This window comes from Lissotriton helveticus, chromosome 2_1, assembly GCF_964261635.1.
Source record: "Lissotriton helveticus chromosome 2_1, aLisHel1.1, whole genome shotgun sequence".
Lineage (NCBI taxonomy): Eukaryota > Metazoa > Chordata > Amphibia > Caudata > Salamandridae > Lissotriton > Lissotriton helveticus.
This window is the reverse complement of record NC_136059.1, coordinates 250,265,089-250,288,273: the sequence shown is the minus strand read 5'-3', so window position 1 is coordinate 250,288,273 and position 23,185 is coordinate 250,265,089. Positions and strand designations below refer to the sequence as shown.

General features: G+C 46.8%; 1 protein-coding gene across 4 annotated transcripts in view; it reads left to right on the top strand.

The window, feature by feature from the left end:
• The window catches only part of PIAS2 (protein inhibitor of activated STAT 2), a 490,095-nt gene that overhangs the window by 204,132 nt on the left and 262,778 nt on the right, over positions 1 to 23,185 (top strand). The gene's annotated exons all lie outside the window — the stretch shown is intronic.

Sequence of the window (23,185 nt, the reverse complement as noted above, 5' to 3'; positions counted from 1 at the left end):
TGTTGAAATTCTATCTGGATAAAACCAAGGATATTTGTAGGTCAGACCAATTGTTTATCAACTATGGGTCGGTCAGGACTGGTCTTGCTACCTCTAAACAGTCCATCTCTAGGTGGATTTTGTCCTGTATTCAGCTATGTTATCAAAAGGCTAATAAGACCTTAGGGGGTAAGCCTAAGGCTCATTCCACCAGGGGCAAAGCGGCTACAACAGCTTTGCTCCGTAATGGTCCCATTGCAGACATCTGCAGGGCTGCCACGTGGAAGTCTGTCCATACCTTTGCGATGCACTACTGTCTGGACTCTGATGCCAGAGCAGATGCTCAGGTTGGGCAGGCTTCGTTACGAAATCTGTTTGCACAGTAGTGGTGTTGTCTTTTTCCTCCACCGCCGGTTTGGTTGTGGGGATGGGCTTGCCATTCTATTCACTAGATTATGACTATACACAGAGATCCCCTACTACAGAAGGAGTTGTTTCTTACCTGTAACTCCAGTTCTGTAGTAGGGGTATCTCTGTTATAGTCATAAGCGCCCGCCCTCCTCCCCGGTGGAGAAAATGATGAAGTACTGAATGCTACAGGTCTAGCGTTATAAACCTCCAAAAAGAACTGAAAGTGGAGGGATTTACTGTGCATTCTGGGATACGGAGAGTTCTGGAAAGTTTCCTTAAAGGCACGGTATCCCTTTTTTAGCCACATAATGGCAGCCTATGGGGGGCTTGTCTGTCCATCCCTTCCTCTATATCATTCCAAGGATTTTGTGAAGGGGAAGTTTCTCTATGGGTGAAATTTGGCAGACTGTGTTGAATATGATATTGGTGGAATATCCTTTGCATTTCTAGTTGAAGTACTAGACAGTGTAGCCTTGCAGGTATAGGCTGCATTATTTGTCTTTAATTCTCTCTTAAGTGTCTATGCAGGACAGTTTAAGAGATTATTTTTTATTGCTCCGGGGTCCCCGCACATGAGCGGGACTATTCACTAGATTATGACTATAACAGAGATACCCCTACTACAGAACTGGAGTTACAGGTAAGAAACTACTCCCTTCTCTGCATCACCCACTCTGACTTCAGATGCAGCAACAGTACAGAAACTTCCACCTCCACAAATGACATCTGCATGTTTCTAGACAGGGGCGACATGGCCACCCTTAACTTCTTGGTCCTCTCTGCTGCATTTGACAAGGTCTTTCACCCCATCCTCATCCTACGTCTACACAACATTGAAATCCAAGGACCTGCACTCAGATGGATCCGTTTCTTTCTGACTGCCAGGTTCCAGTCTGGCACACATTTCACATCAACTTTCTTAACCTCAAATGCAGAGTCCTGCTAGGGTCCTCCCTAAGCTCAACCCTCTTCAACACCTATATGACCCCCTCCCAAGCCAACATTATCAGTACTCACTACATCAACGTCCTCTCCTACACCAAGAACATGCAACTTCTTCTGTCCCTCACAAACAAGATACCCAGCACCTGAAACAACTTCACGGCATGTGTAACTGAAATCAGCAACTGGATGAGGAATAACTGCCTGAAGTTGAACTCAGACAAGACCGAAGTCGTAATCTTATGCAACAGCCCATCACCCTGCTCCACTTGGTGGCCAACAGACCTAGGCCCTACTCCCACACCCACCACCCACTTGGGATAATCATGAAATTCATACTCTACATGACCACCCTATTTAGCACCATCACTGCCTTGTGCTTCCACAGACTAAAAATTCTGGGGAAGATCTTCAAGTGGCTACCAATTAACACCCGGAAAACTGTTACCCACTTCCTAGTCACAAGCAAGCTGGATTATGGGAACACACTTTATGCCGGGATCAACAAATAACTCATCACAAGGCTACAGACCATTTAGAACTCTGTGACTAGGCTCACACTCAACCTTTCACGCTACAACCACATCTCACCTCAAGGAACTACACTGATTGCCCATGCACAAAATTGTACAATTCACACTTCTCACCCACACCTTTAAGGCACTACTTAACTCTGGCCCGCATAATTTAACAATTGCATATTCTTTCACAGACCCCCATAAAACTCTGCACGGCCAGACTCCTACTCACAAACATTCAGGCATACAGCGAACCAAATGAGGAGGTCATGCCTTCTCCTATATTGCTCCTAAACTGTGGAACGACCTGCTGCCACACAGCTGAGCCTCCACCAAATTTCTCTAATTCCGCATAAGCTGCAGACCTGCCTCTTTTAGTAATCTCTTTTGTCCCCTGATTGGCCTAGCCTCTTACCTGCTCAGCACCAGGATACTCTCCGGGGAGGTAGCGCTCTTTTACAAATTATCATAACAGTGTCAATGTGAGAAGTTGGCCTGATATATAGTGCTCACTATTCTAGTGATCACTTTGTATCATACCAAACAACCCTTATTGATGATTGGTTGTAAGTCAACCGTATCAGACCAGCTATCCTAGTAGCGTGGACAAGAGCAGTCTTTAGGCTAAACTCTAGAGGGCGTGTTAAGCCAGCTGTTTTACCATCACATATACCCCTTGAACACCAAGTGAAAGGACACCACACAAGTTGTTATAAAAATATAGGATATTTATTAATAACAAGTCTACCCTGAACTCTTTATGAGTCAGGGAGCTAAGCACAATACAAAACTCTTACGAAAATACTATAAGTTGCACAATTTACACAAATGCCCGAGGGGCACGAAAAACCATATACTCTAAAAGTGGAATGCGAAATACTAGCAGGTACGTAACAAGATCCAGAGGCTTCAGGATCGCTAGGACTACACTACTGAACCTTAAGATTACGAGCAGGAGGCCTAGGGAGAACGGGTGCAGAGTGTGCACTCTCACGCGGGATGCGGGAAGAAGTCTATGGATGCTAGCGTTTCTAAAGTTACTGTTTCCGGACGAATCCGACTAGGTAGACTGAAAACGAAAAAGGATCTGGACACTTAGATAGTGGACCTACGTTGGAGCACCGAAATGCTCGGGTTACCTAACCCAGGGGCTGCGGCTGCATAGGGTTCAAAAGACGTCGGGAATCCTCGTTACAGTCTATGGAGCCTGAAAGAAGAAGTTGCTGGCAGGCGACCAGTGAAGATGTTCGGAGGGATCCAAGCCTGGATCGATGATGGAGATGACCTGAAAGCAGAGGGGACTCAGTTCTTAATCACTAGCCAGTGATTATGTGGGCACCAGGATTGCACCGGATGAAGTCACCTCGACCAGGTGAGTGGGCGATGCTGGACTCTGCAGTCACACGGGCCAGGAGGCGTTGTCGGCGTCCAGGCTGGAGGTGCGAGCTTTCCCACGAGGCTGTCGGCTGTCGGTGATGCTGGACTCAAGATTTGAGCAACAAACCTTGGCAAAGGCAAGCCCACGCGGTGGAGTCAAAATGGCGTCTGGAGTGGACCAGGAGGGTCCAGGGTACTTCTTGTTGGACAAGAAGCAAGGGCCAGTCTAGGGGACCTAGACCAGCGGTGAAAACGTCGTGGTACGTCATCAAAAGGGTCACTAGCCAACGGGCAAGTGACCGGACAACGTGGTAAGTGGCAAAGAAGCAGAAGGGCCCCACGCAGACCTCGTGGATGCTGGGGGGCTGGACTTCGGTGTTGGAGCTGCTTAGGGTTAGGGCTTCTCAAACCCCAGTGCACTTACTCGAGGGTCTCTCGGGGGTCGTGCTGGTGAAGCGTCGTGCAGGTCTTGAAGATGGCCTGTCCCACGGGTCTCGTCACACCCACGAATCTCAGCTGGGCTGGATGATGTAGGTAGAGGTCAGAGATGGCAGGGAATCCGGGTCTCGTCGAGCTGGGCAGTCTTGATCCGGAGGATGGACGTGCAGCAAACCGCAAGAGCGTCGATGGTGCCTGCTGGTGCTGGGTGGCTACTCCTTAGCCACAAGGGAGAGTCTTCAGAGAAAGTCAAGAGTTCCTTTCGTGGAAAGTAGTTCAAGATTCAAGATTATCTAATTTGGGAAGGGGGCCTGCTCCTACCTTTATCCAAAGAAAAGGGGCTGGCACGCGACTAGGTCCTGCCCTATGGGTGGGACCAGGAGGGGGGTGGTTACACCCCTCTCCCCAGCTCAGGGGCTGGTGTGCCCCAGGAACTGGTTTGAGCCGGCCTATGCACAGTGGGAACCGGGGTGCCACTTGCAGTCACCTTCCTTTCAGCCCTGCCTACCTGGGATACACAAAATCCTGTCTGGGATGGTGCTAGCACCGCCCCTGACAGGAAACCCTTTGTCCAGGCCTCCGTTGCTGGAAGGACTCCCAGCAGCAGGAGGGCAGACTTGTGTCTCGGTGGCAGCATCCATTTTGTGGAGCTGAGGCTGTGTCTGACTTTAACCGGGGTTCACAGTTACATACATGTCGTGTCCCTCTAGAAAGGTGGAATGCTAACCCCGTCACCAGAATTGGCGAGGGGTTAGTATTCCAATTCGTATGACACCTTACTCGACATGTTTTGATAATGCTATGCCAAAGTTAGCATTTAACCGCGAGGATTATAATGCACTTAAGAGTATATGGTATAGCGTTAACATGGAACAGCTATTAGGACTTGGTTCCGCCAGCTGCAAACGGGCTCAGCTCATGCCAGAGCACCATCTCACATAATTCCAAGCACTCTGCCTTCAGGATCGATAAGGCCTGCCATAGGAGTGACTGATAGGAATATATGTGTCCATTTTAGGGTTAGATATAGGTATACTATATCTAAAGCAAAGGGTGATTACACCACGTTGCCCCAGCTGTCGTGCAGCCAGTTGTGTCTGTTTGGGTGGCCAGCCAGGGGTGGCATAATACATGCTTCAGCCCCTGGTAGGCCCTGGGTACACCTATGCCCTGGATACCCAAGGTATGCTGTACAGGGACTGATAAGGTGGCCCAGTACCAATTGGTAAAATGCACCTAAGGTACATGGTTGTAATTTAGAGAGAGAACAGCTAGGCTGTGGGTCTGATTAGCAGGCCCACAGCCAGGGAAAGTCGTAAATCAGTGAAGCAAAAAGCAAAAATCTGGGGTGGCCATGGGATTGCAGACCCCACTCTCCTACATAACCCCCCCCCCCCAAACTTAGGGACATTAAACTAACCTTGACCAGGTGAGTCTTCTTGCTCTAAGTGGAAGTACCTGGAGAGACCATCTGCATTACCATGGTCAGTCCCTGGGCGGTGCTCCACTGTAAAGTCCATCCCCTGTAGGGAAATGGACCACCTAAGAAGTTTGGGGTTTTCACCCTTCATTTGATTTAGCCATAAGAGGGGCTTATGGTCGGTCTGAATCTTGAAGTGAGTACCAAACAAGTATGGCCTCAACTTCTTCAGGGCCCAAACCACAGCAAAGGCCTCCCTCTCAATAGCTGACCAACGTTTCTCTCTAGGGGTCAGCCTTCTGCTTATAAAAGCAATGGGCTGGTCATGACCATCAATATTCAGCTGAGATAGAACAGCTCCCACACCCAACTCAGAAGCATCTGTTTGGACAATGAAGGTTTTGGAGTAGTCTGGACTCTTGAGAATAGGTGCAGTGCACATGGCCTGCTTTAGGTTATCGAATGCCTTCTGACAGCTGCCTGTCCACTGAACTTTCTTTGGCATTTTCTTACTTGTCAGGTCATTAAGTGGTGTCACAATGGACCCATAATTTCTGACAAATTTCCTGTAATAACCAGACAGGCCCAAGAAAGCTCTGACCTGTGTCTGGGTGGTTGGAGGAGCCCAGTCCTTTATGGCCTGTATCTTGCTCTCCAGAGGTTGAACTTGGCCTCCACCTACAAGGTGGCCCAAGTATACAACTTGACTCTGCCCTATCTGGCACTTAGTAGCCTTGATAGAGAGGCCTGCCTTTCGCAGGGCCTCTAAAACTTTTCTCAGGTGGATCAGGTGATCCTCCCAGGTGGAGCTAAAGACAGCAATATCGTCCAGATATGCTGCACAAAAGTCATCCAACCCAGTGAGAACTTGGTTCACCAACCTTTGAAAAGTGGCAGGTGCATTTTTCAAACCAAAGGGCATCACCACAAATTGGTAATGACCTCCTGGGGTAGAAAATGCTGTCTTGGCCTTGGCATCCTCAGCTAACCTGATTTGCCAATAACCAGCTGTGAGGTCAAATGTACTTAAGAAAGTTGCAGAAGCCAACTTATCTATCAGTTCATCTGCTCTGGGTATTGGATGGGCATCTGTCTTAGTGACAGCATTGAGACCCCTGTAGTCTACGCAAAACCTCATCTCTCTCTTACCATCCTGGGTGTGAGGTTTAGGCACTAGAACTACAGGACTAGCCCAAGGGCTCTCTGAGGGTTCAATGACTCCCAATTCCAACATCTTTTGTACTTCAGTTTTTATGCAGTCCCTGACGTGGTCAGGTTGCCTGTAGATTTTACTCTTTATAGGCAGACTGTCTCCAGTGTCCACCTCATGTGTGCACCAGTTTGTCTGACTGGGGGTCAGAGAAAACATTTGTCTGAAGGACTTGCTTACAATCCTTTTGCTGATGCTCAGAGAGGCTGTCAGAAAAGACTACACCATCTACTGACCCATCATCAGGGTTCTGAGTGAGCAGGTCTGGGAGAGGGTCACTCTCTTCCTCCTGTCCCTCATCTGTGGCCATGAGCAAGCCCATGTCCTCCCTGTCAACAAATGCTTTGAGCCTATTCACATGAAGTACTCTGTGAGGGCTCCTGGGAGTTCCCATGTCAACCAAGTAGGTGACTTCTCCCTTTTGCTCAATGATGATGTGGGGTCCAGACCATTTGTCTTGGAGAGCTGCTGGGGCCACTGGCTCCAACACCCACACCTTCTGTCCTGCATGGTATACAGTTAGGACAGCCTTTTGGTCATGCCAAGCTTTTTGAAGTTCCTGGCTGGCCTCAAGGTTTTTAGATGCCTTCTCCATGTACTCTGCCATCCTGGAGCGGAGACCCAGTACACAGTCCACTATGTCAAGTTTAGGCTTTTTGAGAGGTAACTCCCATCCTTCCTTCACAAGACATAGGGGTCCTCTTACAGGATGTCCAAACAAAAGTTCAAAAGGGCTGTAACCAACCCCCTTCTGTGGGACCTCTCTGTAAGCAAACAGAAGGCAGGGTAAAAGGATGTCCCATCTTCGCCTAAGCTTTTCTGGTAACTCTTTTATCATCCCTTTGAGGGTCTTGTTGAATCTTTCAACAAGCCCATTGCATTGTGGGTGATAGGGTGTGGTGAATTTGTAATTGACACCACATTCCTTCCACATAGCAGTCAAGTATCCTGACATGAAGTTTGCAGCTCTGTCAGAGATCACCTCCTTAGGGAACCCCACTCTGGAGAAAACTCCAACCAGGGCCCTTGCCACAACAGGAGCTGTAGTGGTCCTAAGGGGAATAGCTTCTGGATACCTGGTGGCATGATCCACTACCACCAGTATAAATCTGTGCCCAGATGCTGTTGGGGGGTCCATTGGTCCAACAATGTCAATCCCCACTCTTTCAAAGGGTACCCCCACCACAGGTAGTGGTATAAGGGGGGCCTTTGTTGTGCCACCTGATTTGCCACTGGCTTGGCAGGTGACACATGAACGACAAAAGTTCTTGGTGTCCTCAGACATATGGGGCCAGTGAAAGTGTGGGGCAAGCCTGTCCCAAGTCTTATGCTGGCCTAAGTGACCTGCAAGGGGAATTTCATGGGCCAAGGTGAGAAGGAAACCTCTCAGAGACAAGGGGATGACCAGCCTCCTGGTAGCACCAGGTTTGGGGTCTCTTGCCTCAGAGTAAAGGAGTCCATCCTCCCAGTACACTTTATGGGCACCTGTGGCATTCGCTGCAGCCTCAGCAGCAGCCTGCTGTCTGAGGGGTTCAAGAGAGGAACAGTCTAACTGTGCCTGCCTCAAGTCTGCCCTGGAAGGGCCCCCTGTCCCAAGAAACTCAACCTGTTCAGGCTCAAGTTGCTGGCAGGCGACCAGTGAAGATGTTCGGAGGGATCCAAGCCTGGATCGATGATGGAGATGACCTGAAAGCAGAGGGGACTCAGTTCTTAATCACTAGCCAGTGATTATGTGGGCACCAGGATGGCACCGGATGAAGTCACCTCGACCAGGTGAGTGGGCGACGCTGGACTCTGCAGTCACATGGGCCAGGAGGCGTTGTCGGCGTCCAGGCTGGAGGTGCGAGCTGTCCCACGAGGCTGTCGGCGATGCTGGACTCAAGATTTGAACAACAAACCTTGGCAAAGGCAAGCCCACGCGGTGGAGTCAAAATGGCGTCTGGAGTGGACCAAGAGGGTCCAGGGTACTTCTTGTTGGACAAGAAGCAAGGGCCAGTCTAGGGGACCTAGACCAGCGGTGAAAACGTTGTGGTACGTCGTCAAAAGGGTCACTAGCCAATGGGCAAGTGACCGGACAACGTGGCAAGCAGCAAAGAAGCAGAAGGGCCCCACGCAGACCTCGTGGATGCTGGGGGGCTGGACTTCGGTGCTGGAGCTGCTTAGGGTTAGGGCTTCTCAAACCCCAGTGCACTTACTCGACGGTCTCTCGGGGGTCGTGCTGGTGAAGCGTCGTGCAGGTCTTGAAGATGGCCGGTCCCACGGGTCTCGTCACACCCACGAATCTCAGCTGGGCTGGATGATGTAGGTAGAGGTCAGAGATGGCAGGGAATCCGGGTCTCGTCGAGCTGGGCAGTCTTGATCCGGAGGATGGACGTGCAGCAAACCGCAAGAGCTTCGATGGTGCCTGCTGGTGCAGGGTGGCTACTCCTTAGCCACAAGGGAGAGTCTTCAGAGAAAGTCAAGAGTTCCTTTCGTGGAAAGTAGTTCAAGATTCAAGATTATCTAATTTGGGGAGGGGGCCTGCTCCTACCTTTATCCAAAGAAAAGGGGCTGGCACGCGACTAGGTCCTGCCCTATGGGTGGGACCAGGAGGGGGGTGGTTACACCCCTCTCCTTTGTCCGGTCTCTCCCCAGCTCAGGGGCTGGTGTGCCCCAGGAACTGGTTTGAGCCGGCCTATGCACAGTGAGCACTGGGGTGCCACTTGCAGTCACCTTCCTTTCAGCCCTGCCTACCTGGGATACACAAAATCCTGTCTGGGATGGTGCTAGCACCGCCACTGACAGGAAACCCTTTGTCCAGGCCTCCATTGCTGGAAGGACTCCCAGCAGCAGGAGGGCAGGCTTGTGTCTCGGTGGCAGCATCCATTTTGTGGAGCTGAGGCTGTGTCTGACTTTAACCGGGGTTCACAGTTACATACATGTCGTGTCCCTCTAGAAGGGTGGAATGCAAACCCCGTCGCCAGAATTGGCGAGGGGTTAGTATTCCAATTCGTATGACACCTTACTCGACATGTTTTGATAATGCTATGCCAAAGTTAGCATTTAACCGCGAGGATTATAATGCACTTAAGAGTATATGGTATAGCGTTATCATGGAACAGCTTTTAGGACTTGGTTCCGCCAGCTGCAAACGGGCTCAGCTCATGCCAGAGCACCATCTCACATAATTCCAAGCACTCTGCCTTCAGGATCGATAAGGCCTGCCATAGGAGTGACTGATAGGAATATATGTGTCCATTTTAGGGTTATATATAGGTATACTATATCTAAAGCAAAGGGTGATTACACCACCTTGCCCCAGCTGTCGTGCAGCCAGTTGTGTCTGTTTGGGTGGCCAGCCAGGGGTGGCATAATACATGCTTCAGCCCCTGGTAGGCCCTGGGTACACCTATGCCCTGGATACCTAAGGTATGCTGTACAGGGACTGATAAGGTGGCCCAGTACCAATTGGTAAAATGCACCTAAGGTACATGATTGTAATTTAGAGAGAGAACAGCTAGGCTGTGGGTCTGATTAGCAGGCCCACAGCCAGGGAAAGTCGTAAATCAGTGAAGCAAAAAGCAAAAATCTGGGGTGGCCATGGGATTGCAGACCCCACTCTCCTACAGTCAACTCCTAGGTTAACATGTTATTTTTACATTTTTATCCAAAGTCAACTGCTTTTAAGGTCATGGTGAGGAGAATGTGTTAAATTGTAGTTTTGATTCCTGTAATGGAGCCTTTTTCAACATTCTTTATGAGTTGATGGTCTTAATTTCCAATGTCCTATAAGGTCCAAAAAAGACTTTTAATCTTGTTAATTGATAGTTAACAGTGCTAAAGGCAAACAAAAGTCTAATGTCATGAAAATATTTTCAGGCCAACTGCATTCTGAAATGTGTGTAGAATTGAGGGTGTTCCTAAATAAAAATGAATTTGGTCCATATCGATAGATCCAGCACAAGTAAAATGCTCAAATTGCATATGTGCACCTCTGACTACTTGCAGAAGAATAGGACATATCTGATTTGTTTTATTTATCCTTCTGAATCTCAGAGCTAGATTCAGAGGTAGCTCAGGCTTAAACTGTTTGGAGATAAGAGTGTATAATCAAAGAACTTAACAAAACTGAGGCAGTAGGTGAATATTATAAGATGAGAGACGATACTTAAATCCATACTGATTACTCTGAATCAAATGATGTGCTTGACTCTTATACTCAGGCATGGCCTTTCTTCATCATTGATCTCTGTCCATATAGTTTTTAGAGACATTGAAACAAATAACTGCAACAACCAGAAAGTGGCGGAAGCAGTATAATAAATTGTCACTCCACTTCCTTAATCCAGTCTTGACCACGCAAAATAACTTATGTTTGTTAGCTGTACAAAACAGTTATTTTAGTTGGAAATAATTACTTTTAACAATAAGGGAAATGTTAAAAGACAGATAAATCTCAGTATACAAGGATTCCTTTGTTTCTTTCTCCTATATGAAGAGCTGGACATAATCGCATAGAGGATATTGCATCAGGATCTTCCCTAATTGTAGCGGGATCTCAGACTTAATGGGGTTCAACTTGATAAAATCTATAAGTATTTGTTAATGAAGTACAACGGGGAATAAGCAGATATGAACACTAGGATCGTGTCATCAGCCTACAGAAAAATGTGTGCTCAATTCTAGTGCAGAATGGCAGCAGGAGACTGAAACTGGGATAACACAAAAAGCCCAATGTAGGACCACCCACGTCATCGTCTTTGGGCTGAACTCAAAAGGTTTTTATAGTGCTTCGATACAGCAGACCACCTCCATTCTGAGGTAGCTTTCTCCTTAGCTGCCCCTTGTGAGGGGCTCACGGCTGAGGATAATGTACTCTTGGTACTCCGATCTAGTTGAATACCAAATAGGTATTTATTTATTTATTTATTTAGGGTGTTTGTGAAGAGTGTTTCTCCCCAAAAGTGTACTGACACTGAATGGAGATCAACAGACAATCACAACTACTGAGTGGACTATTGCCCAAACATCCAGATATTAAGCTGTTTTCTGAGTTTGGTTTAACATCTCAGATTGAAGCGGAGCAAATTCCACGTAATTGCAACCTGATCGAGATATGAACTGCCACTTGACGTGCTTTTTTACTGTTAGGGACCTGATGAATAGTTTGACAAGGAACATGGCATGAAAACAATTGCTTAACAAAAGCTAGAAAGCAAATGCAGTTGTTTAAAGAAAAAACTTTTCTTGCCACACAGCCAATAAAACACCCAGAAATGGCATAAGATGGAAGCATTGTGCAGTAGATTGAGAAGGAAATGTTCTGTACAGTTTTACACTAATTGGAAATGTTGAACTTGGTTTACTAGAAACCCCAAGTAGACCGCATTGCCATAGTTAAGGCGATATCCAACCAACCCATGAATAAGAGTGATGAGCTTGATGTAGGAATAAACAGCATGGCTTTCCTTAATACCTTTAGATGTCAAAACCAGGAAGATGTGACTTTCTCAATTTGGGGCAAAAGCAATAATCTGTAATTACTGAAATGATTCTCACAGCATTTCCCAGCTCTTCATGTCACCAGTTGGAGTTCAACAAGATGGAGGACTATCTTAAATCAATACCTGAGTTTTGTCTAATTTTAACTTCAGACATTTAAAAGACATCCAATCCTACTGTCTTTCATCCGTTAATGAAGTTGGCACACACAATATTGTGTTAATTATGTCTGCTACCGCTGCGGGTTAGGCCAGTGCTCTCCAGCTATCTCTGTCCTGGCTTTTCTTTCAGTTTGATTCCAGTTGTAACCCATCGCCCTGCAGTCACCCACAAATCCTCGACGCCAGGTCTTTCTTGGCCTTCCTCTTTTTCTTTTTTCCTTGAAAGCTCAGGCGAGGATTTGCCTAGTGGTGTTTGATGCGAACTTGCAGGGACTGTGACCTATCCAGCCCCAGTGTCTTTTCATGATTTCTTCATATGCAGGTAGTTGGAAAGTCTGCTGCCATAAGTCATTGTTGCTTATGGTTTTTGACAGCAGATTTAGAGGATTTCCTCAGATGGGTGTTGATGAAGGTCTGGACTTGTTGTGTAGTTCCCAATCATTTGAAGGATCTGCACGTTTGTGGAAAACATAACCTAAGGGTCAGGTGCCTAGACTGATTCCATTAAACATTAATTGGGCGGTCTATTATCTCACAGAACCTGGTGTACTATGACTGTATAAGATGATGGTTGGCTCTGTCGTGCCAGATGGAATTTATTTAGTGTTTGTATTGGTCCTGATCAATAGCAAAGACGAATCAATGGTATACAGTTACCATACCATACAGGCAAAGGGACGAACTGAGACTGACACAGTAAATTCCAGAAAGTGGACGATATGTTATTAGACATATACTGTATCTCACATTATGTGTACAAGTGTAAACAAGTGAAAAACCATACAGAAACATTTACATACATAAGCAGGTGCCGTGTGATATACAAAAATGAACACTGAACATTTAAAGTAGATCGGGGAGAAAAAGGGGAAAGGAAAGGAATCTTCACTAAGCATCCACAGTAACTTGGCCCATTATTTAGCACATGTAGCCTTGACGTTAGACATCACTATGTGAAATGTTAGCACGGGATGTCTTGTTCAGTAAGTCGACGTTTCGACCCTTATGATAAGAGTGTTAATGGAAAACATCTGCAGGACTGGAAATGTAATAGGGTATAGCCTGTATGGTCAAAGAGACAGGATTTTGTAGGTGCTGAATGTCTCAAACAGATGAATGTATGACAATGGTGAGAGGAGATGTACTTCTCACCTGTGTGGTAGCCAAATGCTTAATTAACGGCTCCAAGAGTTATGGAGCTCAAGATTGGGTCTGCCCAAGGGTGCCAGAGTGGTTATATAGGGATGATCGTAATACCTGCAGGTAACAGGAAATAATAATGAATCTCTGTTTAAGTGCTGGCCTTGACAGCATGCGTACCAAGCACCATGGGATGAAGGTGTGAGGAAAGAATCCTGTATTCGTGACCCCAAGTTCCTAAGAGAATCCCCTGTTGGGCAACCAAGAAAAGGTGCAACCGAGTGATTAAAAGTGTGTACTGGGTAGGAATTACCTTGGTGGATACTGCAGTAAATGCTGGAAAACGGGTTTCCTGCGACCTCGATTTCCTGCAGAGGGCAACAGTAATTGCCCGTTAAAAGATTGAAAATAGTAAAAGCAATAGACAACTGTCCGTGGCTATCGGGGCTAGTGAGTACCTTATGGAGTCAGTGCTACTGCATCCGCACGTTTGCTAGCTTAAAACCGGTGTAAAATTATCAGAAATCGGATAACTTGAAACCTTGAAGTCCTAAAGAGGGAACAAGAGCAACCTATTACCCGGAGTCCATAAGGGAACATGTAGGCAAGTCTTCGTGCCTATCGGGGACATGAATTACTTTACAATGATGGCACACCAGCATCCGTTCATGCCCGTAACAGTGTCACCATAAACTCCCCCTAACCTGAACAGGGAGAAAATTGTTTCTAGCAATCACTAAACATGGCAACCATAACAATTCAGTGATCGTGGTAACAGAGCTTTTGCTTTTTCTGCTCTTGTTCAGCCCGTGTTGACTGCAGATTTCCTTAAATTTTTTGCTTGGATTTTGCAGAGAGTCTTGGTGGAGACCCATTCTTTATGCTGTTGTTTTGGGGACCTGGCAGGTTGATGTCACTGTTTCTTTGATCTTCTCCCACTGGTTTTCTACTGGGTCTCGGTCATTCCCTAGTTCTTGCAGGATGTGAAACTTGTTACTGAGGGTGACTGAGTATTCACTCAATTTCTGTGCATCTTTGAGGAGGGCGGTGTTATATCTTTGGCTTTGGTTTATCAGCTCCATCAAGGCTTTCTTCAGCTTTAGCTTGGCCATGACAAGGTTGATGTTCTGACTCCACCTCCACCCCTCTCATCACTCTCACATCCCTCAGGAACCTCCGGATCATCTTGGCAATGCAGACATGGTTGATCTGATTCTCTTTTGAATGGTCTGGTGACACCCACGTTGCCTTGTGTATTCTTATGTGCAGGAATGAATTGCGGCCTATCACCAGACTGTTCAGGGCAGAGAGACAAGATCAGAATGGCTGTAGCGGGCACTGGGCATTTCCCAAGTGGGCCGCCAGGGTGGGGGCTTGTTTTAGACCCGGAGGGGAGGGGCTGTTTTTGTTACCGCGGCCAGTTTTGCAGCAATATCAGCCCCCTGTAACAAAAGCAAAAAGCGGCACAAGGTTTTCCTCTAGCATCCCCACTCCCTCCCCCCAGTGCTGGCCAAGCTCTTGGCCAGGCCTGGTTTCGGTTACCTGTCCAGCCCTGCGCAGAGATCTACGAGCCTTTCACCATTCTTGTTCATGTCACCAAGGCTATGGTTGCCCATGACTTCTTCGTACCCAGTGTTGTCGCTTCCAGTCTTGACATTGAGGTCCCCCAATAGTATGGGGATGTCTCTCTCAAGGCATTTCTCCAAGGTGGAGTCTGTTGTAAAACTGTGCTTTATCCTCTTCTTTGCTGTCATTTGTGGATGCATAACACCGGATAACATTTATGTTGACCCTTGTGCAGAAAGTTTCTGAGATGATTCTGGGACCGTGGGCTTCCTATCCAATTAGAGCTCTGTTGGTTGCTGACGTTAGCATTAGTGCTTCTCCCTGAGTATGTGTGGTATTCTCTTCTTCATTTCCAGAATACAACAGCATTGTTCCTGGATGAGTCTTTTCTCTCCGGACTGTGTCCATCTGGTCTTGCTGATGCCAAGAAGGGCATGGCTGTATTTTTTCGTCTAATATTCTATTATTATTTTCAAATTTGTAGTGCTTACTATCCCTACATGGGTTGCATGCTCCATCGTGTTTGGTGTGTGGTTGGAAGAATGTTGTCTTTATTTTAACCTTAAGTGGGAAGTATTCCCATGTCCTGTTTGATGACCACCCATGTGGTTATTGTGTAATGGGACGCACCGTGTAGCAGCGTGGTGGATGATGAAGTGCGAGAGACAAGCATGGTGTTTTATGGTTTTCTGTATGCTGGTAGCTTGGAACAGCTATGCATGTCCCTTTATGGTATGTTCGAGGCATATGAGCTGCAGATCGTACACTTTGCATTAGATCGCCACCTGGTGTTGGGCTCGGATGATTGCAGGTTGTTGTCTTCGTAGTCACGAGATAGGTGACTCCTCCCTTGGACAATATTGCGCATGAGCATCGGCTCCATCGTTAGATTATTTTTTTCCGCCACTGGGTTCGGATGAAAGTTTCTCCGCTCCGGCTACGAAAACACTTTTCAGCAACTTCGAAGCGCAAAAACTTCCTAAACTACTTTCGACATCGAGTACAATAACTTTCGACGTCATCCTCTCCATTCCGGTCATTGACGCGGGCCATTGGGCCTATCGACGCCGTGCGGCCTACACCTTATGGACAGAACTCCGTTCAAAAGATGCCCGAAATGTCCAGCAAATTTCCCACATAGCGACCACCACGAGGTTTGCAACCTCTGTCTATCACTGGAACACGACGAGTCGACCTGCACAGCTTGTGCCTCATTCCGATCGAAGAAAACTATCCGGGATCGGAGGGCCGATCGACACGAAATGAGATCAGCCCCAGAACCGGAAGATATCTTCGACGACAAACTTCCACTCGTCCCCGAAGAAGATTCGCCTGATCTCCAGATCGTATCAGAGGCAGACGACTCAGATGACTCCCTTCCATCGGGTCAGCGCATGAGTACTACTGCCCCTGCACCACATACACTGCCCAAACCGAAGGCAAAGGTCAGCACTCTGCCCAAAGGGCCCAGTCGAGACCGAATACCTGCTTCACAAGCCCCGCCTTCCGGCTCGACTCCGAAGAAACTAACTAAGCCTTTCGGTGCTTCCACACCGAGCAAGCCCCATGTGCCAATTCCAACTTTTCCTTCGGCACCAAAACCCAAAGATCCTTCGACACCGAAGCCAAAAGACCCTTCGGCACCGAAGCCTAAAGACGTACCGGCACCGAAACCTAAAACTGCACCGTGCCGAAACCGAAAGAAGTCCCGGCTCCGAAGCCGTCCACTTCTAAACATAAAGATGCGTAGCCAGCGTCCGACGCCTCGAAACCGACGAGACCAGCTTCTGCACCAAAAACACCCTCTTCAGTGCCGAAACCCACAAGGCCTGATTCCGAGGCTCATAAACCGTCTACCACGCCTAACAAGCCGAAAACAACACCTTCGGCACCGAAAACCTTGCCACAGGATGTTTTACCACCTCCCAAGGCTAAAGATACAAGGCAACCTCCGCCGGAGCTGAAAAAAATCGACACCTAAGAAGGTTGTAGATGAGGAATAACTTTTTACAGTAGAAAAATCAAGAAGGGGGAAGTGAAGAGGTGGTGCTGGGTGGCACCAAGGTGGGCACGTCCTCCTCTTCCAAAAGTACTGTTAATCAACAAGGTCCACCTCACGTAGGGTCAGTGTGTATCCTGTTGTTGATGGAATACACAAAGTGTCTTAAAATACCCCTCACACACCAAAAGGGCCCTTGGTGTCATGCTTCATCATCGGGGTCTTCCCGCCCCGCTGCGGGACGGGGCAGTGCTGCGACAAGCGACTGCGCTGGAGCACCCTTTTAATGTGAGTGCTATGTGAGTGAATTGGAGTGAGTGTCAGTAGGGTCAGGGGTGGTATAGATAAGTGGTGTTAAAAAATACCTGGCCTGGTGATAGAAAAAACTATTTAATAAAAATAACTTTTTACACCAGATCCTCGACAAAAGAAGATCTACATAAACCCAGACAGGTCATGTAGGTGCTACCTCCTAAAAAGAGACCAGCAGATACTCCACCCACACCTGTAGTACCTGCCAAGAAAAAGGACTGTGCTACATCTCCTATGCACCCTCCCTCTCCTATACATCCTTCCTCTCCTGTTCTTCCTCACATTTCACCTCAAGTCTCTCCTGCACATTCTCCAGTATCATCACATTCACCTCAGCATACTGATGATGAATACGATATAGGTGGAGGGGAGGATATAGGAGAACCTGATTCATACCCTGTAGATGAGGGTATATGGGATTTTTCGAACCCCAAAAATGTACCATGGGATTTTACAAACCCACAAAATGTGCCCGACATTCCTGATCCACAGTCATACCCAACCAAACCTTCTCCTCCAGAAGATAATATTCGTTTTAGTCATATCTTAAACAGAGCTGCTGTTTACCATGGAGTGCCAATGCATTCTGATGACATTGAAGAAGATTTTCTCCTAGATACATTTGAAAATTCCCAAAGATCTGCTCAAATTCTGCCTATGATTAAGGGGGTCATTAAGCATGCTCCAGAAATCTGGATCCTGTACGCACTAGAATAGTAAATCCCAGAATTGAGAAGAAATATAGGCCTGCATCCACAGATCCAGTCTACATTAAAGGACACCTACCACTAGATTCATGAGTTGCGTCCAATGCTAGGAATAGGGCAAACTCTCAAACTTCTGGTGAAGCGCCCCCACCTGACAAGGAATCCAAAGTTATTGATGCGTCAGGTAAAAGAATAGCTGCACAAGCTACAAATATTTGGCGTATAGCAAATACACAAGCCCTCCTCTCTCGTTACGACAAGGCTGATTATAATCAATTAGAGAAACTACTTGAGCACCTACCAGACCAGTATAAAGATCAGGCAACAGACCTTATACAGGAAGGCAAACTAATTTCCAATGCCTCTATAAAATGTGCACTAGATGTCGCAGACACAGCATCTAGAGCTGTAAATACCAGTGTCGTACTCAGGAGACATGCGTGGTTACGCATTGCAGGTTTCAAACAAGAAGTGCAAACCACTATTTTGAACCATTTAATCAGGACCAATTATTTGGCCCAGAAGTAGACACTACACATGAAAAGATGAAAAAAGACACGGACACCGCCAAGTCTATGGGGGCTTTACAGTCCACACAAGCTAGAGGTTTCTTTCGTCGCTCCTTCTATAGAGGAGGCTCCAAGCAAACTGGAGCAGATACTACCACATCTTTCAAGTCACACACACAAACATCCTCTAACAAGGGATATTTTAGAGGAGGATACAGAGGCAACAATAGCAAAGGAAGAGGTCGCAACAACAACAGCAACCGATCCTCTTCCGCAGCAAAACAGTGACTTCCATCTGCTCCCCAACAGCATTCCACTCTTGTAGGGGGTAGATTAACGCAGTTCCTGCCTGTCTGGCATTCCATTACAACAGACAAGTGGGTAAGACAGATTATCCAACATGGCTAGTGCCTAGAACTTACAGCAACCCCTCCGTACATACCTCCCAGGCAGCGTCCAATGTCCACAGACAATCTGACTCTTCTTCAACAAGAAGTTCTATCACTTCTACAAAAAAGATGCTATTTAACTAGTTCCTTTAGAAGAACAAGGAACAGGGGTTTATTAGCTGTACTTTCAAATTCCCAAGAAGGACGGGACACTGAGACCAATTCTCGACCTCAGGCCACTCAACCAGTACATTCAGTCAGATCATTTTCATATGATCACTCTGCAACAAGTGCTCCCACTACTGCAGCAGGGCGATTTCCTTTCAACATTAGACCTAAAGGACGCCTACTTTCACATTCCTATACATCCTGCCCACAGGAAGTATCTCAGGTTTGTAATACAAGGTCAGCACTATCAGTTCAAAGTCCTTCCCTTTGGAGTCACAACAGCACCTCGGGTGTTCACAAAGTGCTTAGCAGTAGTAGCGGCACGTCTCAGACGACAGCAGATTAATTTCTTCCCTTATCTGGACGATTGGCTCATAAAAGCCAAATCATTCAACCAATGTGTCCAACACACACATCAGACAATTCAAACATTGCACAACTTGGGGTTCACAATAAACTACACCAAATCGCACCTGCAACCTTCGCATGTACATCAGTATCTAGGAACTACAATAGACACTTCAACAGCCCTAGCGTATCCCAGTCCAGCCAGGATACAAAGCATTCAAGCCTTAGTTTCCACTTTTCACCAACAACACTCTCTCCAAGCCAGAGTGTTCATGAGACTAATAGGCATGATGGCATCTTGCATCTTCATAGTACCACACGCAAGATTGCAAATGCGACCATTACAGGAATGCCTAGCACAACAATGGAACCAGACTCGAGGTCAGCTAACAGACCTGGTGTTGGTGGACAGCTGCACACATCGCTCTCTGCAGTGGTGGAACACCAAAAACTTAACAAAAGGGCGGCCTTTCCTCGAGCCTGTTCCACAAGTAGTGCTCACTACAGATGCATCCCTCACAGGATGGGGAGCCCATCTCTTACATCATACAACTCAGGGTCAATGGAACAACCAACAAAAACTGTTCCATATCAACCATCTAGAGCTGCTAGCAATATTCTTAGCACTCAAGTCGTTCCAACATCAAGTACGGAACAAAGCTGTCTTAATCCGGAAGGACAATATGACAGCCATGTACTATGTACAAAAACAGGGGGGGACACACTCTCTGCAACTGTCCCAGCTCGCACAGAACATTTGGAGATGGGCCATTCCTCAAAACATACATCTGCTAGCAGAACACCTTCCAGGAGTTCACAATCCGATAGCAGATATGTTAAGTCGGCAGTCACAACAGATTCATGAATGGGAACTACATCCACAAGTTCTTTAGCCATTCTTCCAAATGTGGGGGCATCCACACATAGATCTGTTTGCCACCCACAACAATGCAAAATGCCCAACCTTCGCCGCCAAGTTTCCACACCCGCTGTCCGAAGGCAATGCGATATGGATGAATTGGTCCGGCAGATTTGCATACGCTTTTCCGCCTCTCTCACTCATTCCACTAATAGTGCGCAAGCTCCGACAACAGTCTCTCAAACTGATACTAGTAGCTCCCACATGGGCACGCCAGCCGTGGTTCACCACACTACTAGATCTCCCTCTGGTTCCACATCAAAAGTTACAGCTCACACCATCACTGTTAACACAGAACCATGGAGAAATCAGACACCAAGACCCAAACCAACTGAATTTGGCGTTTCTGGTCCTGAAGTCTTAGAGTTTGGTTATCTAAACCTACCACCAGACTGTATGAATATCATCAAAGAGGCTACGAAACCCACTACCAGAGCGTGTTATGCCGCTAAATGGAAAAGATTTACAATCTATTGCAAAAAAAATGACATTGATCCACTGGATGCTTCCATCCAAAATATCATTTGTTACCTTTTACATCTACAAAGGTCTAATTTGGCTTATTCTTCCATACGCCTACATCTTGCAGCAATTGCAGCCTATTTACAAAACAGGCAGCATCTATCTCTTTTCAGAGTACCTCACTACATAAGATATGCCATTCCATATATGCAATAAATATATACAGAAAAAGAGGGCCAGGAAAAATGAGAGGAAGTAAAAAGGCAAAAGGGTGAGAGAAGGACAGAGGCAAGAAACAAAGAACACGCCGCAGAGAAATAGGTAAGACGATCTTAAGTTGAGTGTACAAGGTACCGTGAAGACCACCTCCTTCTTAACATGTCAAGAATTTAGAGGAATACGTGTGGTAAGGGTATCGCGGATATAGTTGCCTGGCATAAATGACCAGCCCCAAAGAACAAGGCGAGAGAGAAAATTATGACTTAATGGTACTGTTAGATTTCGGGGTCTCTAGTTGGCACAGGTAGGTACTAGTGACAAATAGGGACCCTAGCCTCTAGTCAGGGTAAGGGGGATACACTCTTTAGATAACCCCTGCTCACCCCCATGGGAGCTTGGCATGAGCAGACAGGCTTATCAAAGGCAATGTGTAAAGTATTTGTACCAAACACACAGTAACACAGTGAAAGCATTCATGAAAGGATTAAAAAGAGTGATCCCACCCGTGCTACCACCTTCTCCTGTATGGAACCTGAACATTGTCCTTACAAGACTCATGAGACCCCCTTTCGAGCCTCTACATAAATGTGAACTGCAATTCCTAACATGGAAAACAGCTTTCCTTGTGGCCATTAGCTCTCTCAGAAGAGTAAGTGAAATACAAGCGTTCACTATACAAGAACCATTTTTTCAAATACATCCTAATAAAGTGGTTCTTAGGTGTAATCTAAACTTTCTCCCAAAGGTTATCACTCCTTTTCACCTAAACCAATCTGTAGAGTTACCTGTGTTTTTCCAAAACATAGACTCTGTAGCAGAAAGGGCTTTACACACTTTAGATGTTAAAAGAGCTCTTTTATACTATATAGATAGGACTAAATCCATTAGAAATACAAAACAGTTGTTTGTATCTTTCTCTCCTCCACATAAAGGCAACCCCATCTTTAAAAGTGGGATTGCAAGGTGGATTGTAAAGTGTATACAAATCTGCTATCAAAAAGCTAAACGTACACTAACAGTTCCTCCTAGAGCGCACTCCACTCGCAAACTAGGAGCCTCTATGGCTTTCTTTGGAAACATACCACTAGAGGACATATGTAAGGCAGCAACATGGTCTACACCACACACCTTCACTAAACACTATTGTGTTGATGTGCAAGCCAAGCAGCAAGCTGCAGTAGGCCAAGCTGTCCTTAGAACACTCTTTCAAACTACTTTAACGGATACAAGCGGCCACCGCTAGGGGAGACACTGCTGCATAATCAATGCAAAGTGTACGATCTGCAGCTCATATGCCTCGAACGGAAAATGCTACTAACCAGTATTCATCTGTTCTTGGCATGTAGAGCTGCAGAGTCGTACACGCCCTCCCGCCTCCCCGGGACTTGTATCCGTTCCAGTTTTCAGCTTACTTAGATGCACATGCATGGACATCCTTTTCTCTTTACTTCTACTAACTCCATCATTTCCTATCATGGCAAAAAACAATCTAACGATGGAGCCGATGCCCATGCGCAATATTGTCCAAGGGAGGAGTCACCTATCTCGTGACTACAAAGACTTCTTTCAAGAAGACAACAACCTGCAATCATCCAAGCCCAACACCAGGTGGCGATCTAATGCAAAGTGTACGACTCTGCAGCTCTACATGCCAAGAACAGATGCATACTGGTAAGTAGCATTTTCCTTCCTGTGATTATAGTCTTCTCTGGTAGTTACTGCCCTGGGTTGTCCAATATTGAGATTTTGTGTATATTTGTGGTCTTTAGGTGGCATAAGAAACTAATGACAGTGTACCCTGTAAAGCCTTAGCACCTGACCCGCTATCCCCAATTATTATATATTCAATGTGATTCTCCCTTGCAACATGTATGCACACTGTTCATGCACCCACTTCCACTGTGCAATCCAATACAGAATTATAGTAATTTCAAAACACATTGCAAAGGTGCACCACTAGACAATAAGACTAGAAATCACTGGTCCATGTCCTTAGCGTTTTTAGGTTTCGTAACCTGGCGAGGGGCGAAGCCCCTCCCAGATCGAAATCTGTTGTTTTTAATAGTGAGGTTAGGACAGCCTCTGTTTCCAATTGGCTAGCTCCATAAATGGAGGCTAGCCATTGGGAGGCAGAGGCTGTCAATCGCGTTTTCTCTCGAAAACGCGATTCGGGGGCGTTTCTGGTGCTTTTTTTAAGCCCCGCCCCTTTGTCCCGGGCCGCGCTGCCATTGGCTGCCGGCCCGGGACACCCCCGTGACGTCATTCCAGGGCCGCGCTGTGATTGGCTGCCGGCCCGGGACACCCCCGTGACGTCAGCCAATCACAGCGCGGCCCGGGACCTGACTTGTTTAACGATGCTTTCTCTGCTGTGGTTCTCTACCAAGTGAGAAGTGGGCCGTGTCAGAATGTAGACACTCCGGAGGCCGGGAGGCTGGTTCTTGAAGAGCCTTTCCCTCCTGTAATCCTCGCTTGCAAAGAGTGATTGGGTAATTTAACTTGTCAGAATAGGT